This window comes from Leuciscus leuciscus (genome assembly GCF_965113295.1).
Source record: "Leuciscus leuciscus genome assembly, chromosome: 4".
Lineage (NCBI taxonomy): Eukaryota > Metazoa > Chordata > Actinopteri > Cypriniformes > Leuciscidae > Leuciscus > Leuciscus leuciscus.
Window position 1 is genome coordinate 45710557 of NC_138728.1, and position 16700 is coordinate 45727256.

Sequence of the window (16700 nt, forward strand, 5' to 3'; positions counted from 1 at the left end):
TCAACCTTTAAAAATAAAATTGGCTTCAGAAGTCTGATGTCATAACTACAGGTGGTCCAACAGTTATGGTTTTTATAAAAATTATGTCTTACACCAGACTACTGCCTCTTTTCCTTTGGGTTGTTGTTACTCAAAGCACGATGTTACTCAAGAACGAGTCAATTCAGTTGCCACATTCAAGAATGTTAATATACTAAACACAATATGATTCACTTTAAAAAAAAGTCACTGAACACAAAATATTCTAACTACGATTATAGTAGCGTTAAATTCTGCTAATTTAATTTATTTGTCTAAAATCTATTAATGCTTCAATATCAAAAGAAAGCACTATGGCAGGGGTGTCCGATTTTATCTCCAGCCCTAATTAAACACACCTGAGGCAGCTAATCAAGCTAATCAAGGTCATTAGAATCAATGGCTGAGTCCCAATTCGCCTACTTATACTACGACCTAAAAGTATGTACTTTTTTTTGTGATGAAAAAAGTGTGTAGCAAAAGAGTATGCACGTTCTGGGACATACTTCGATGACGTCATGCAACGTAAACGAGAACGTGGTTGCCTAGTTACGCATCATTTGACATTTCATTCATTCTTATATATCCAATATAATTTTATTTACTATTCCCATCTTTTTTTCCACAATACATTTACAATGTGTTTTACCAAATGTAGGAGTGAAGCAGGGCGTCGTCGTAGATCAACCAAACGCAGGTCGTTTGTGAGGCTGCTGGTTCTGACGTTCATGTGCAAATGTGTGTAACGAAAGCTACTTATTTTCTGAGTTAAAATATTTAAAGTTTATAGTGTAACTATTGTTTAACGTATTTTATACTTAATCTTATACTTAAGTTATGTATAATACTTAAAAATACCCCGATGAAAATGAACCATGCTTTTACCATAGTAAAAGTGTAGTAACCATGTTTCTTTGGTTGGACTGATAAAGTTAACATTTGTACAGCCACAGTATTACTACAAATAAGTCAGAAACATAAAAAGAAATACATAAAAAAGACACTTGCATGACACTAGAGCCTTTTTATTTATTGTTTTGTAGCCTGCAATGAGGCGCTCAGTATCTTCATCGGACCCTACAAGATAAACACGGTACTTTTTTGGCACAACATAAACCCATTAATATTACGAGACAATAAAATATAACTTTAATTAGGGTTAAACATTTGAATTCTTACACTTAAAAACTGAGGGCGCATCTCCGCTGCAGCATCCGACTGCCTTTACATCACCACCATCACCGCAAAGCTCCTCCCTCCCGCAAGCAATGGGTTGTGGGCAATATTAGCCGTTAGAGTGTGCATTGATCTGCACTTCGAATTCTAACCGGAAATAGTAGACCATCCGGGTATCTTTGGAATACTCATTTCAACATACTTCGATTTGGGACATTCTAAATCTAGTTTCGCATACTAATTAGGACGGATAGTATGCGAATTGGGACGCAGCCAATGAACACTTCCAGGCAGGTGTTGGAGCTAGTCCAGTTGGTGGCGGTAATGCACCGTTAAATGGTTTGCCAACCGCCATTAAACACAAGAAGAAGAAGAAGAAGAAGAAGAAGGTGTTGGAGCTAAACTCTTCATGAAGAGGAACACCTCTGAGCTATAGCAATTAACTATATCTCAGTTCATTTTCTGTGAAACAACTACGTAGCATTCAAGTAACAAGTTTATCTTGTAGAATAAAAGAACTTAGTTTTTTTCAATGAAAATTTCTTTAAAGGGATGGTTCAGCCCGAAATGAAATTTCTGTTGTCATTTACTCACCCTCAAGTTGTTCCAAACCTGTATGAGTTTCTTTCTTCTGTTGAACACAAAATAAGATGTTTTAAAGAATGTTGGTAACCAGAAAGTTGACAGTGGCCGTTGATAAGTGGCGGCATGATTCACTCTATCATCTTTTGTGTTCAGCAGAAGAAAGAAATTCATACAGGTTTGGAACAACTTGAGGGTGAGTAAATTATGACATCATTTTCATTTCAGGCTGAACTATCCCTTTGAAGCTGCAGATTCACCTTATATAGACCTTAATCTCTTTAAATATCACAAAATAGCCATGTCAGTCACTTTCTTAATAAACACAATATGTTTTTTGTTATTGTGTTTTAATGTAAACAAGCTAAACTGAATGGAAATCAGTTACATTTCTCAAATTGAATACAGATTCAGGAATATGAATGATTACCTGATTAAGCAAGTCCCAGGTCAGGTGATTATGCTTTCGACAACAATATAATCAATGACTACGTTTACATGCAGCCAATAACCCGTTCAAAACCGGGATATTAGCAATAACCCGGTCGCGCACGGCCATGTAAACACCGGCAAAAACCCGGATATGCTCATATCCCGGTTTTTAAAAACCCGGATATTATACCTGGGGTACCCCCTTTCTAACCCGAATATTTGGTCATGTAAACGCGTATCGGCATATCCCCATCAAAAGGGACATTGATTTGTGTTCTGCGCCAGGGTTTCCGTTGTCCGGTAATTACCGGACATTGGCCGAAAAAAAAATGAAATGTCCGACAAAATTAAATCTCTCCGGTCAAATTGTCCGATTAAAATTACCTAATAATCCCGCCCCCCTAACACAATCTGAATTTGAGAATAAGCCTAAAATGTATAAAACAAAAATACACCGACCTTTGGCTATGTTATAAAGGAACAGGCTCTACCGTTTGAAAGTTATTAAACAACATCGCATGCTGCATTTCAAATAAAGCGCACGCCTAAAACGGCTGTAATATAGACCTAAACAACGAACGAATGAGTGAGACATTTCAAATATGGCCAGGCCCAGGCAGACTAGCCGTAAAAGCTTTTTTCAGAGGCCAGACGCGACGGACGATGGTGAATCAGGAACGCCTGAAGCCTCAGATGTCCAGACAGCTCCACCACCACCGGAGAAAAAGCAGAATCGGATCAAGACGAAGCAGCGAAGTCGCCTTGCGGAGAACAAGGTTACGCGGCTTATGCGCATTGCAAGTTGTGGAGAGACACTAGCCGCGTTTCCATTAGGCTACCCTTCAAATTGCGCAAATTGAAATTGCGAATTAAAAATACGCACAATGGAAACACGTTAATTTCGCAAAAACTCCCGTTTATCGCAAGAACGTTTTTATGCTCGCATGAGGTGGTTTTTCAGGCAATTCGAAAAAGGAATATTTCGCAAAACTGCAATGGAAACAGTTTTTGCGCATTTGCAGTCACCTGACTTAGAAGACGCGGTGTGTTTGAGGTCCATGTATAGCTACGCAAATAATAATCATTTTATATTATTTTATTATATTATAACATTTAATAAGCTATATTTAGAAGTCGCTTTTATGCAAAAAAGTAACAAAGCTGAGTGTGGAGCGCGCACTGCATGGCACGGAGGCGCGGGCGCGAACACTTGCATTTTCCTATTAACAGTGGAAACAACTTAAAATACTCGATCATTTCTGGTCATACAGAAAATAATAATACATTATTCTCAACTACTTTTATTTGTGTAAACTCACAATAACAAGAAAACGTTGTGCTTTTGTAAAATAAAATAAAACAATCAGACGCATTCATGATCTCCATAAACTGGAGCGTGAGAATTGAAACAAAATATGTAGGCTAAAGCTTGAAATGTCCACTTTAAAACGAACAAATTCGAATCGAAAGCTAATACCTTCTGATTATGTACCTAATCCGTATGAAAGGTGCATTTCTCTCTAAAAGCGCATCTGCTTAACAGCGGAGATGGAGATGTGATTTTAGCCGACACTTAGAAAACAATAGTTTATTCATAATATGAATGGCTCTTCTCATTCAGCACTGCGGGAAAAACATCAATTCCAGGTTCTAATTTGGCCTTTGAAAACCAGTAAAATCAACATGTTTTCCATATTAATTTGTGAATATTTTAAATGTTTAATAAAGGGGCAAAAAGTCGTAAACAAAAATCAGAAAATGCGTCGGTATTTACTTTTTTGCGCAGCAGTTTGTGTAGCCAGTTCAAATTAAAATTTTGGTGTTCAACTTTGCGTTTTAAAAAGACAACAACCGTTCATTTTTCGTTTTTCAATTACGGGTTAAAAAAGAATGGACAAAAGTAGCCTACATGGATCGTTTGGACAGAATACGAGACAGAGTTCTTTATTAAATTCATAAAAGAAACAATAATTAGCCTATAGGAATACTGGATTCTAAATCTCAAATAAATGCCACAATCAAAACCTCGGAGCAGAAATGAGGGCGAAACACCCATAAACTCCTTATGTGTCGTTCGCAGTACAAGGGTCTTTCCCTGCCATTAATGCTTGGATAACACGCCACGTCTCCTTCCATTAATCATAATAATAATGTCTAATGCGGTGGCTGTGATATTATATAAACCAACGTCCGTTGCCGTGATTTTTGAAATGACTTATCGTGAGAGAAAAAAGGACGTTTAGTCGCATATAACATCGGTTAATGGAAACGCCGTCATTTCGCAATAGTTTTTTATCGATATTTAGATAGCGCAAAACATTTGCGCAAATCTGTAATGGAAATGCGGCTATTTACACCGCGAGATATTCAGATATTTTATGTGGGGAAGGGGGGTTGGTTTGTTAAACTATGAATGTGAAACCATAGTAAAAACAATTGGCGTTGATTGACGCCAATCGGACGTTCATGTTTTTTTTTTCCGTCTATTTGAAAGTTAGGCTAATAAACATGTTGCATTCTATACGGCCTGATTATGTCATTTTTTAAGTGTAGCCTGCCTCCAGTTTTCCTCAACTTGACTAATTAAGAGGCAATTTTTGACCGGCATATCATCAAAATGTCCGGAAAACGAAATCTCTGCCGGTCACTTTGACCGGCACCATTTTTTTCTAGCGGAAACTCTGTTCTGCACATGTTCTATTCGCAAGGAATCTTGGTCTTTTGAGTAGAGACGGCGCATACAGAAACCCGCGTGCAGTATACCGGAAGTAAACAAGAAGTAGAGGTGAACATGGCGAGACGCAGCACAGCACCACACTTTTGGAGCGAGGAGGAAAGCGCAAACAAAGGCGATCGCTATCTGCCCCGAACTATTCATTATCCGCATGCTGCTGCTGTTGTTGTTGCCTTTGGATACAGGAAAAAGAATCGGAAATGACGCATATTGCGTCTTAAGGAAGTCCGTACGTCCAGACGCTAACCGCGCGTCGCCGTTTACATCGGGATATTGTAAATTCCATGTATACAGGAGTAACTCTCTCTGCTCACGCATGTAAACGCGTTATTCCGAATGTTTCAGAAACCCAAATAGTGACCCTAACCCGACCATAACCCGGATATTGGCTGCATGTAAACGTAGTGACTGTTACACTGCATGCCTTTAAAAAAGCAACATCTCTGTTTAAGGTATAGTTGTGTGTAGGTCTGCTCATACACATATTCACGTAGGTTCATAGTTATATACTGTATATCACAAATGATGTATTTTATAATATTGAAATGTATCTTTGAACACTAGGCTACTGTTTAACAACAGTACACAATATGTAGCACACTGCTACAAGCTATTCAAAATGCTTTTCTTAAAGTTTTAAAATAACCTTTTAAAAATAGGCTCTACAAAAAATAAAATGACAAAGAAATATGAAACTTATGACCACTGTCTCATCTGTTTCACTGTAATACTTTTATTTAACAGGTATATGTTGTGTGAAGACTTTTATTTTGATATCCGATGAGAATTCTTCTCCTTTTCTCTGGGTTTTTATTTATTTATTTGTCTATTAAAAATCAAAAGTTATTCTTCAATAAGTATGTCAGACTTTGCTGGATCACCTCCGCCGTATGTAGGCTACTAAAGTTTTTCTTTTTCTTTTTTAATAATCAAATTTATTAAAATAATCGAGACAATCCTACTGGATAATGAGCTCGATAGCGTAACGTTACCCGTTACATTGGCTGTTTGGCTCTCTTCCTCGTCAACATCAACACCTGGCCTCCCTGCTGAAAAATCCAGCTAAAACCTGCTTAAGCTGGTTGGCTGGTCTTAGCTGGTTTAAGATGGAAGTAGCTGGCTTTAGTTGGTCTCCCAGCCTGGCTTAGCTGGTTTTATCTGGTCTCCCAGCTGGCATGTATGATCAAGCTGGTTTCCCAGCCTGGACAATTTGGTGGTCAGCTGGTTTTAGCTGGTCTCCCAGCCTGGCCAAGCTGATGAACATCTTACATCTTATATATATCATATATATATATATATATATATATATATATATATATATCACATATATATCACATATATATAATAATAATAATAATAATAATAATTGGAACCCAGATTTTTTTTTGTTTTTTGTTTTGTTTGCCATTGTTATATAACGCAATTATTAGTATTGTAACAAAACCTGGCATATAAACTGGGGTCTGACATTTTGCACATGAATGGGTCATAGACCTACACAATGAGTTTAAAATTCATGATTTAATATTAATGGTATTTTAAATGATGTTATATGTTTTAATTCTAGATGTTTATTTAAGTGCTGCGTGACTTTTAAGTGTTTTAATGCGCGTGAACATTCAAACACTGGAGCGAGCGCGTCACGCGAGAGCAGATGGAAACGGGGAAACGTCATCAACTGACAAACAGCAAAACTCGCGTCTCTCGCTGTTGTTTTCACTGCTTTCAGGTGAGTTTAGTCAACAAATTCACACAAATAATACATACAAACGTCCCTGACACCTTTATTACGTGTAATTGACACGCTTCTGTTGAATATTTACTTTATAGAAATGGTTTTGTGTCTTCAAAAAAGTCCGTTAGCATCTCAACCGTTTTCAGAAGAGGTAAGTTAGGCCTAATTTACGTTAAGTTAAGGCTATAGACTGGAGCTCTTGTTTATGAAAATTTGGGGTTTTAACCACATCTTTGTGTAGATAACAATTTTTGATAGTTTTGTTTTGCTGGTAATTTGTCAATGGGTGATTGGAAGTAAGCTAATTTATTTAACCTAAAAGAATGCACTTTACTGTTAATCAGTGACGTCACTTTATTTCACAATACATTATCTTAAGAATTATATATATATATATATATATATATATATATATATATATATATATATATATATATATATATATAATTCTTTCTCTTTTCTGCATTTCACCTCTGCTCTAGCTTGTAAATGTTCTATTGTAAATCCTATGTAACATTGTTGGCTCTGTGACAAATAGCATGTTATGTTCTAGAATAGATCATCATGCTGAAGGCCTGCTGCACCCCCGTCCAAGAAAATCTCCACGGCTATGAACCATATGACTAGTAAGCAAAACCACCTCAAACATACAGTGCACTACTGTCCAAAAGTCTGGGGTCTGTAAGATTTATGCTTTTGAAAGAAGTCTCACATTTTAAAATCATTAACCCCAGGTCAGATTGTCCTTGAGAAGCCTGTAGGCTAAATAATCAGCTAAATAATAGGTGACAAATATAATGTTATAATGGTCGTAGTTATAATAATTAATTGAACTATTATGATAACAGGATATCATGGTCATTGGTATATTTTATTTTTATTTCTCTAGGTCTGTTTTGAATTATGTTGGCCAGTGAGACTGACACCATACTGTCCAACTCAGATGAGACATAATCCCTATCGTTTGGCCCTGTGATTCTTCAGGACAAGACCTTGATACCATCTACACTCTTTTTTTATTGTGGTGAGTTTCACAATAGCTGCCACTATAGAATAACGTTATACTTGGTATTTTAACGTGACATGTTATAACAAGAATATCTATGGCAAGAGCTCTTTTCAGTCACTGCTTTCTTTTCCTTGTGATAATTTTTTTTGATCAAATTATGGAAATTTGGAATTATGGAAGACCGCAGTATTGATAAGCTTGGACGTTATCGGTTCTGCTGACGGTACTGAAGAAATTACACGCATTATTTATTAAATACATTGTCTTGCCAATTCTATCTCACCAGCTGTTTCTATCCACCTTATTCCTGACGACCTTACTGCGTTTTGAATTATGGGTGGCACTTCTGGTTTGGGGAACTTCAAAAAGGCTGAAACGAATCATTTCAAATCATAAGGTAGCCCTACAGATAAAGCTGATCCGACAGTTTGACTGGATGAGCTGTCAATTTTCCTTCATGATTTATTTTCAGACATCATGAGAATAACGTTATACTTGGTATTTTAACGTGACATGTTATAACAAGAATATCTATGGCAAGAGCTCTTTTCAGTCGCTGCTTTCTTTTCCTCGTGATCATTTTCTTTTTTTTCCCTTTGCAATCCGCTGTAAGAGTATGAAAAAGGACAACATATGCTGCACATTTGTGGTCGGTTCTCCCGAATTTCATTTACAATATATTCCTTGGAGCTTGGAGAGTATTCACTTAAACACAGTTTATGTCTTAAGTTTAAGCTTGTTGAATAATATGTCAAAAGAAATGCAATGGTCAGGATTATTGAGGGTCTTTTTCTATGACAGCAGACACATGAGATAATGGCTGAAGTGAGTCAGTGAAGGAGAAGATCAAGATCTGGAGGAGGACATACAGTTTACACTTCGGGAGAATGACAAAGATGAGCTCCAGGGCAGATTCAGCAATCATTATAAAGGTGAGTTCAGTGTTTCCATGCTTAAGTGACACTGTTTAATAAAGCAGGTACATTATGTGTTATTTACAGTGATGATTTTACTTGTTTTATTATTATAAGTGTGGTGATGCGATCCACCATGATAAGGATTAGGGGCGGGTTCAGTATGCGTGGCGGATATAAAAGGGATGAGAATGGCGTCTAAGGGAGCGCGTCATTCTGGGTTCTGGACGTGACGTCATTTGGGCGCGCAGTGTTTAGGATTGGGAGGTAAGAATTACTGGTAGCTGCTTAATTTTTAATGTGCGTTGGGAAGGATAAGTTAAGACCCATTTAATTTACAGTGCGACTGCGGAGTATCAGACGCGTCGCTTAACGCCCGTCATGGCGAGCCAGTAATTTGCACTCTACGGAGTACACTGGGTGGTGCGAGTCACCAACAAGCGGTAAGTCATACCTATTTGAATGTCCGGTTAATGAGATCATAAACTCAAATTTACAAACGTTGTGCGTTGTATTTTTGATAGTGATACGAGGAAGGTGCTGCAGCAGGCTTGGTGGGGGTAGCTGGGCTTAGTGACGACCGAGTGGATTGTGTCTCCCCTTGCCGGAAACTCCTCGACCATTTCTCAGTGACTATTACTGGAACCGCGTATTTGTTGTGATCATCTGACTAATAGGCTACCTTCTCTTATCTCTCATCCGTCTTGAGACGGCCGGAACAATAGCGCATTTTCGGCCGTAGTGACGCATCCCAAATCTAGCAAATTCAGTGCTGATCTTCGGGCTGGGGTACAGCGGCGAATAACTGAGTTGTCATTTCTACTTGAATTGTTTTAGTTGAAACATTGTCATTGAAAGTATTTACGTTTGTAAAATTGTTATTGTCTGTTTTTGAATGTCTTACATGTATTTCTAAATCCGACCGGAGAAGGGTATACTTTTAAAATACTGTAATCATCAGGCAACGCAGTGTTGGAAAGCTATTAATGAGCGCTGGCCAGTGAGTGGTTACTTTTATGTGTAAACAACTGATTCCATCGGTCCACAAACCAAAAGACTATTACGTGGAAAGTGCTGTGTGCGTGTGTGTGTATGGTTGCTTATGTCTCAATTTGTCCTTTCTTCCTTTTATTCAGAGTTGGGGTGCCAGCTCCACGCCCATGTCTTCTGGTGTGGTGGTGGTGTGCTTATCGCTTGCAGTGTTCACAGAGGGTGATTGGGGTGCTGTGTGGTGAGAGTACTAATTGTTGCAGTGTTTACCGGGCAGACGAACCGAACCCCCAATTCTGAAATGGATAAGTGCTATGGTTGATATATTTATTCTAATGTATGTTTGTATTATGCCTTTTGGTATTGTGTTTCTTATTTGTATTTAATAAACGATTCGAAACGTTTCCTTGTTGTCTGTTATCTGACCCAGTCACCACGTATCTGTGTGCTTTGCACTTGATGTACAAGCGGGTCCCCGGCCCATTTTCCGGGGTGGCGTAGTCTATTTTGTGCCATAATTGGTATTGTGTTGCGCTTAAGAGAGTGAACTGCCACATTTGGCGTATAGTCGGCAGGGTGTTGTGACTGTGGTTTAGATTCAGACATTGTGATTATTGTTTTTCTCTTTATGTGTTTCTTTTGTTTAGTTGTGACAACTCAGTGGAGATTCGTTTGGTAAGTATCCTTTAGTGTTTAATTATGGAAGCTGAATTACAGGAAATGAGAGAGCTTGTGGCCCAATTGAAGGCTGATAGTGAGCGACTGCGACAGGAACGGGCGCCGGTTGAGCCGCCTTCTCCTGGCGCGGCCTCTAGTAGTGCGTCACGGCCGGCAACGCCTAGTGTTTCTGACTCTAATATCGGTACCGTTGAACGGTTGGTTTTCATTCCGCGAGAACGCCGTTGTCCAAAGTTTAATGGTAGGTCCCGTATGGCCATTGAGGGATGGGTCGAGGAGGCTTTGGCGTGTATGCGGAACATGACGACAGCTGAAAAGGTTTCCTTTCTGTTTAATCATCTTGAAGGAGAGGCGCGAGACGAAATAAAATATCGATCTAGTATGTATAAAGATGATCCAGAAAGAATTGTCTTAGTACTGCGTGAGCTATATGGTTGCGCCAAATTTTATGCTGCACTGCAAGAGGCTGTTTATTTTCGGCGTCAACTGGAGGGGGAAACATTACAAGAGTTCTCCCTGGCACTGTTGGGTCTGTTTGATAAACTTAAACAACAGTCTCTGTATGTCATTTCAAATACAGATGTAATGGTGAGGGACCAATCTATTGAATGCGTTTTCAATAATGCATTGCGTAGGGAATTGAAGCAATTAGTTCGGCAAAAGCCTGCTGCAACACTGTTGGAGGGGGAAGCACGGGAGGAGATTAGGTATCACCCTCGTGTTTAACGGGGGGATTGCACTAGGAGTATTTTAGCATTGCGGGAATTATGTGGCTGTTTTTAGTCATATGTAGCCGTCATGGCAGGGCACTTGTAACAAGTGTCTCGTGTTTCTCGTCGTGTAGCCGTCATGGCAAGAGTGCTTGTAACTAGTGTTATCGTGTTTCTCGTATAGCCGTCATGGCAGAGCACTGGTAATAAGTGTCTCGTGTTCCTCGTCGTATAGCCGTCATGGCAAGAATGCTCGTAACCAGTGTTTCTCGTGTTTTTCGTGTGTAGCCGTCCTGGCAGAGCACTTGTAACAAGTGTCTCGTGTTTTTCGTGTGTAGCCGTCATGGCAGGGCACTTGTAACAAGTGTCTCGTGTTTCTCGTCGTGTAGCCGTCATGGCAAGAGTGCTTGTAACTAGTGTTATCGTGTTTCTCATATAGCCGTCATGGCAGAGCACTTGTAACAAGTGTCTCGTGTTTCTCGTCGTGTAGCCGTCATGGCAAGAGTGCTTGTAACTAGTGTTATCGTGTTTCTCATATAGCCGTCATGGCAGAGCACTGGTAATAAGTGTCTCGTGTTCCTCGTCGTATAGCCGTCATGGCAAGAATGCTCGTAACCAGTGTTTCTCGTGTAGCCGTCATGGCAGAGCACTTGTAACAAGTGTCTCGCGTTTTTCGTGTGTAGCCGTCATGGCAGAGCACTTGTAACAAGTGTCTCGTGTTTTTCGTGTGTAGCCGTCATGGCAAGAGTGCTTGTAGCCAGTATCTCCTGTGTTTCTCATTGTAGACGTCATGAAGGAGCACTTGTGATAAGTGTTTTGCGGTGTGGTGCAAAATTTACGCTTCCTTTCCATTCTTTTAATATCCATGTCGCCAGTTTCCCTTCAGGGGTTGTCTTTTTAAAGGTTAAGGCAATAGCTGGTCAGTTTGTTTTAAGTATCCATCGCTTGCCAAAGGCAGTGGCGGATGTGGGAAGAGGTGCTATGTTATCCGCTGTCGTAATTTGCAGTGATGAATCGTCTCCCCTTTTGGTCTCTAGGATGATTCCTGAGGTTTGTTCATCGTCGGGACTACGATGACCAATGGGGGGGTGGATTGTGGTGATGCGATCCACCATGATAAGGATTAGGGGCGGGTTCAGTATGCGTGGCGGATATAAAAGGGATGAGAATGGCGTCTAAGGGAGCGCGTCATTCTGGGTTCTGGACGTGACGTCATTTGGGCGCGCAGTGTTTAGGATTGGGAGGTAAGAATTACTGGTAGCTGCTTAATTTTTAATGTGCGTTGGGAAGGATAAGTTAAGACCCATTTAATTTACAGTGCGACTGCGGAGTATCAGACGCGTCGCTTAACGCCCGTCATGGCGAGCCAGTAATTTGCACTCTACGGAGTACACTGGGTGGTGCGAGTCACCAACAAGCGGTAAGTCATACCTATTTGAATGTCCGGTTAATGAGATCATAAACTCAAATTTACAAACGTTGTGCGTTGTATTTTTGATAGTGATACGAGGAAGGTGCTGCAGCAGGCTTGGTGGGGGTAGCTGGGCTTAGTGACGACCGAGTGGATTGTGTCTCCCCTTGCCGGAAACTCCTCGACCATTTCTCAGTGACTATTACTGGAACCGCGTATTTGTTGTGATCATCTGACTAATAGGCTACCTTCTCTTATCTCTCATCCGTCTTGAGACGGCCGGAACAATAGCGCATTTTCGGCCGTAGTGACGCATCCCAAATCTAGCAAATTCAGTGCTGATCTTCGGGCTGGGGTACAGCGGCGAATAACTGAGTTGTCATTTCTACTTGAATTGTTTTAGTTGAAACATTGTCATTGAAAGTATTTACGTTTGTAAAATTGTTATTGTCTGTTTTTGAATGTCTTACATGTATTTCTAAATCCGACCGGAGAAGGGTATACTTTTAAAATACTGTAATCATCAGGCAACGCAGTGTTGGAAAGCTATTAATGAGCGCTGGCCAGTGAGTGGTTACTTTTATGTGTAAACAACTGATTCCATCGGTCCACAAACCAAAAGACTATTACGTGGAAAGTGCTGTGTGCGTGTGTGTGTATGGTTGCTTATGTCTCAATTTGTCCTTTCTTCCTTTTATTCAGAGTTGGGGTGCCAGCTCCACGCCCATGTCTTCTGGTGTGGTGGTGGTGTGCTTATCGCTTGCAGTGTTCACAGAGGGTGATTGGGGTGCTGTGTGGTGAGAGTACTAATTGTTGCAGTGTTTACCGGGCAGACGAACCGAACCCCCAATTCTGAAATGGATAAGTGCTATGGTTGATATATTTATTCTAATGTATGTTTGTATTATGCCTTTTGGTATTGTGTTTCTTATTTGTATTTAATAAACGATTCGAAACGTTTCCTTGTTGTCTGTTATCTGACCCAGTCACCACGTATCTGTGTGCTTTGCACTTGATGTACAAGCGGGTCCCCGGCCCATTTTCCGGGGTGGCGTAGTCTATTTTGTGCCATAATTGGTATTGTGTTGCGCTTAAGAGAGTGAACTGCCACATAAGGTAATATTAAAGGTTAAAAATGACCCACGGTAATAAACCTGCACGATATTGCAAAAAAACTGATATTGCAATATTTCATTTTTTCTGCAATATATAATGCAATATCTCAATAAAAACTATTTCACCAAATGACTTAAATAGCTCTATTTGGAAATAATTAATCATTCTAGAATGATTGGTGTGATTTTGTAGGGGTTTGCATCTGCATAGAAAATAATAAATTGCAAGCATAGGTAAAAAAATGTAACAAAGATGTGAAATAAACTTTGCCTCATATTCCAGGTACCGGTAAGTCTAATTTAGGTACAGAAATTGAGTAATCAACTGTAAAATAACATGGCATAGTCTTTACATATCCTGGCTTCACAGAGGCCTATACTGCAATATCACTACCACAGATAGGTATGAATGATAAAACAATATGTTCATGGCTTTAATGCATCACATAATATGGGTGTTTATTATGTCAGGTTGTTTGTGTCTTACACCTGTTTTATGAGGACACAGTTTTATGGGGACATCATAAGAACATGTTCCTGATGTTTAACTTGACTAGAGAATCTCAGTGTGTTGTGTTAGTTTGACAGAATCCTGGTCTATGAGGACACCGTTTTACGGGGACACATATGGAATATTAGGAGGATCGATACTGATAACCAGGGCTTGACATTAACTTTTTTGCTTTACAACCCTTTTAAATGTAAAACCACTGTACACACCCAAATCAAGACTACATAAATATATAACAATACAGGTCATTATCATTAGCTCTGATAAGGTTGTGTTTAAAGCTCCTTTTTTAAAATAAAACTATGTATTATGTATTATATGTCGCCACACGCTCCACCGGCATACGATGTAACTCCAGCAGGGCAGCTAGCTGTCTCTTCGTTTCTGTGTTGTCGGTCACTAGCGCGCAAGCCCAAGGCAACACTGTGTGCATGTAATACTCATTAGGGCTGTCAAAATTTCTCAAAAATGACTTTCGACTATTCCCTCTAAAAAAAACAACAAATAGCCTATATTCGAACTATTCGAACATCTGGTTCCGCATTTTGTCAATGACGCGCAATAACAGGACAAATTAATACAAAGAGACATAACTACTTGTAGGTAGTTTATTTAAGTTTAAACACATTTGACAACGTATTACCTACACAAAAACAAGTAAATCAACTAATGGCCAAGACCGCAGACCTCACTCTCGCTCACTCGCACTCGCAGGCACTCTTTCTCTCTCTCGCCCTCACCCTCAAGCTAGGTAGAGCGAATAGAGCATCGAGTCCTCAAGCGAATAGAGCGTCTGGTGCGAGTGATTTCAATGTTAAGTCAATGTAAAGACACGTTTACGCGCGTCTGGAGGTCTTGCGGCGCGAATGAGCTCGTCACGCTCTCTGCGCATAACGGTTTAAAAGAACAACAACAATAAGCAAATGTTGAGTGCTGATCTAGAGTTTTGTGCAAGCAATTTAAGGTCGTGACTCTTATATAGCAGGCTTCATTCAGTGATTGAAACAAATATTATTAACATTAATTGAAGTTTTACAGTATATAGAACCGACATTGAACGCTCTGAGCGAGCTGTGCTGTGGTAAACATGGAACTTTTCCTTGACATGAAACGGTAAATAATCAAACCAGTGGAAGACTGCAGTGCATGAAACTGCTGTATCTAACCTACCTTATTCATGCAATATCTATTCAGTCATTACAGTAGCCTACACTTTAGTAATGTTTCTGTTTAACGTTAACGCTTCTTCCTGTTACCCCGTCCCTGACCCCTCAGGCAGCGCGCCCACTCGCAAAGCAGACAGCCACGCCTCTGCTACCGAGGGCGTTTTTCCACATTCGAATATTAATTTTCACATCATCACATAGCCTTCACCATAACTAGAGATTGGCATGGAGTACTTTCCATAAGATCATCTCTCAATGCAAATCAAACCAGCTATTAGGCTAACTGAAATAAAACCATGTCAATCTCTAGGTATGGTGAAGGCTATGTGATGATGTGGGGCTATTTTAATTCCAAAGGCCAAGGGAACTTCATCAGGATGCATAGTATCCTGGATCCATGAAGTAACTGGCCATTAAAAATAAAAATCTGCCTGCCTCTATGGGAATTTAACATAGGGGTGTCCAGACTTATGCACCCTGTATTTTAAGGAAGAACATTTATTTATTTACGATACATTATTCATTCACAAAGAAAATTGGTGTCCTTAAAGGTTGGATTTTTCCAATTTTTTTTAATTAAGGCATTAAGTTCAATTTCCAAAAGATGATTTTTTATTCCTCTTTTTTTAGTCAACTTTAGCATGGGTGTCTAAACTTATGCATAGCACTGTAGTTACTTACAGCTATATGACATTTTCTTGAATAGTTTATATTGTGCAAATATTGTACACTGGACCAAATTCTTAATAAATAAAATATTTTTTTTTTATATAATATTTCTTCTTGCTTGACTTATATATGTGACCTTAAAGTAATCCAAAAGTAACCATATTACATTACTTTCATATTGTGGTAGTTGGATTATGTTACTGAATACTTTTTTTTTTTTTTTAAGTAATTTGTAACTGTAACGGAATACATTTTTAAAGTAACTCTGCCAAGCCTGCCTGCTACCTATTGGTGCCAACTAATCAGTAAGACCAATATAATGGTCGACCTCTACTTTTAAATTAGCTAAAATGGTCTTATTCTGCATATTAATGTTTTTTTTTTTTTAGGATCTAGGACATGGAGTCATGATACCCACAGAAAAATGGGTATCAAAGTATGCCCAAAGATGTTGGATGAATATATTTAAATATATAATGTATGGATAATCTTATGTACTGGTCATGTGGTTTAAGAGGTACATTTTCCTAATGAATTCTCCTTCTTTTTGCAGGTCTAATCAGTCAGCCCCAGTGAAGCCACACAATGTAAAAGAATAACTGTGAATCAAATAATAAAAATGTAATATTAATGTTTTGTGTCAGATGTTTATTTCCAGCTGGGTTGAGTAAAAAAAAGCAGGTCTTAATACTATAATTTTTATTTCAGGTGCAAGTTCTTCATTCTTTGCAAAACAAAACCTGAGCTGTAAGCTATTGAAAAGTTGGTGTGAAGTTTATATCAATTGTGTATAATAGTAGTTATAATTCAAATTAATTTATTAAAAATATAATTAATGTCCTAATTATTA

At 39.0% G+C, this 16700-nt stretch overlaps 3 long non-coding RNA genes across 10 annotated transcripts; all 3 read left to right on the forward strand.

Annotated features, from left to right (window-relative positions):
* The first annotated feature begins 5597 nt into the window (after positions 1 to 5597).
* LOC309496141 lies at positions 5598 to 16481 on the forward strand. Of its 8 annotated transcripts, none has more exons than XR_014204966.1 (6): positions 5598 to 6671; positions 6773 to 6828; positions 7231 to 7303; positions 7567 to 8618; positions 16240 to 16328; positions 16404 to 16481. It is a non-coding gene; the product is annotated as an uncharacterized lncRNA (long non-coding RNA). The 8 variants fall into 8 exon arrangements; XR_014204967.1 differs by having other exon boundaries at positions 16240 to 16286; XR_014204969.1 differs by having other exon boundaries at positions 7567 to 8083; positions 8488 to 8618; positions 16240 to 16481.
* Positions 8750 to 9184, forward strand: LOC309496964. The gene is made up of 3 exons (XR_014205300.1): positions 8750 to 8867; positions 8942 to 9043; positions 9125 to 9184. It is a non-coding gene; the product is annotated as an uncharacterized lncRNA (long non-coding RNA).
* On the forward strand, positions 12077 to 12539 carry LOC309496178. The gene is made up of 3 exons (XR_014205035.1): positions 12077 to 12222; positions 12297 to 12398; positions 12480 to 12539. It is a non-coding gene; the product is annotated as an uncharacterized lncRNA (long non-coding RNA).
* Positions 16482 to 16700: the final 219 nt, after the last annotated feature.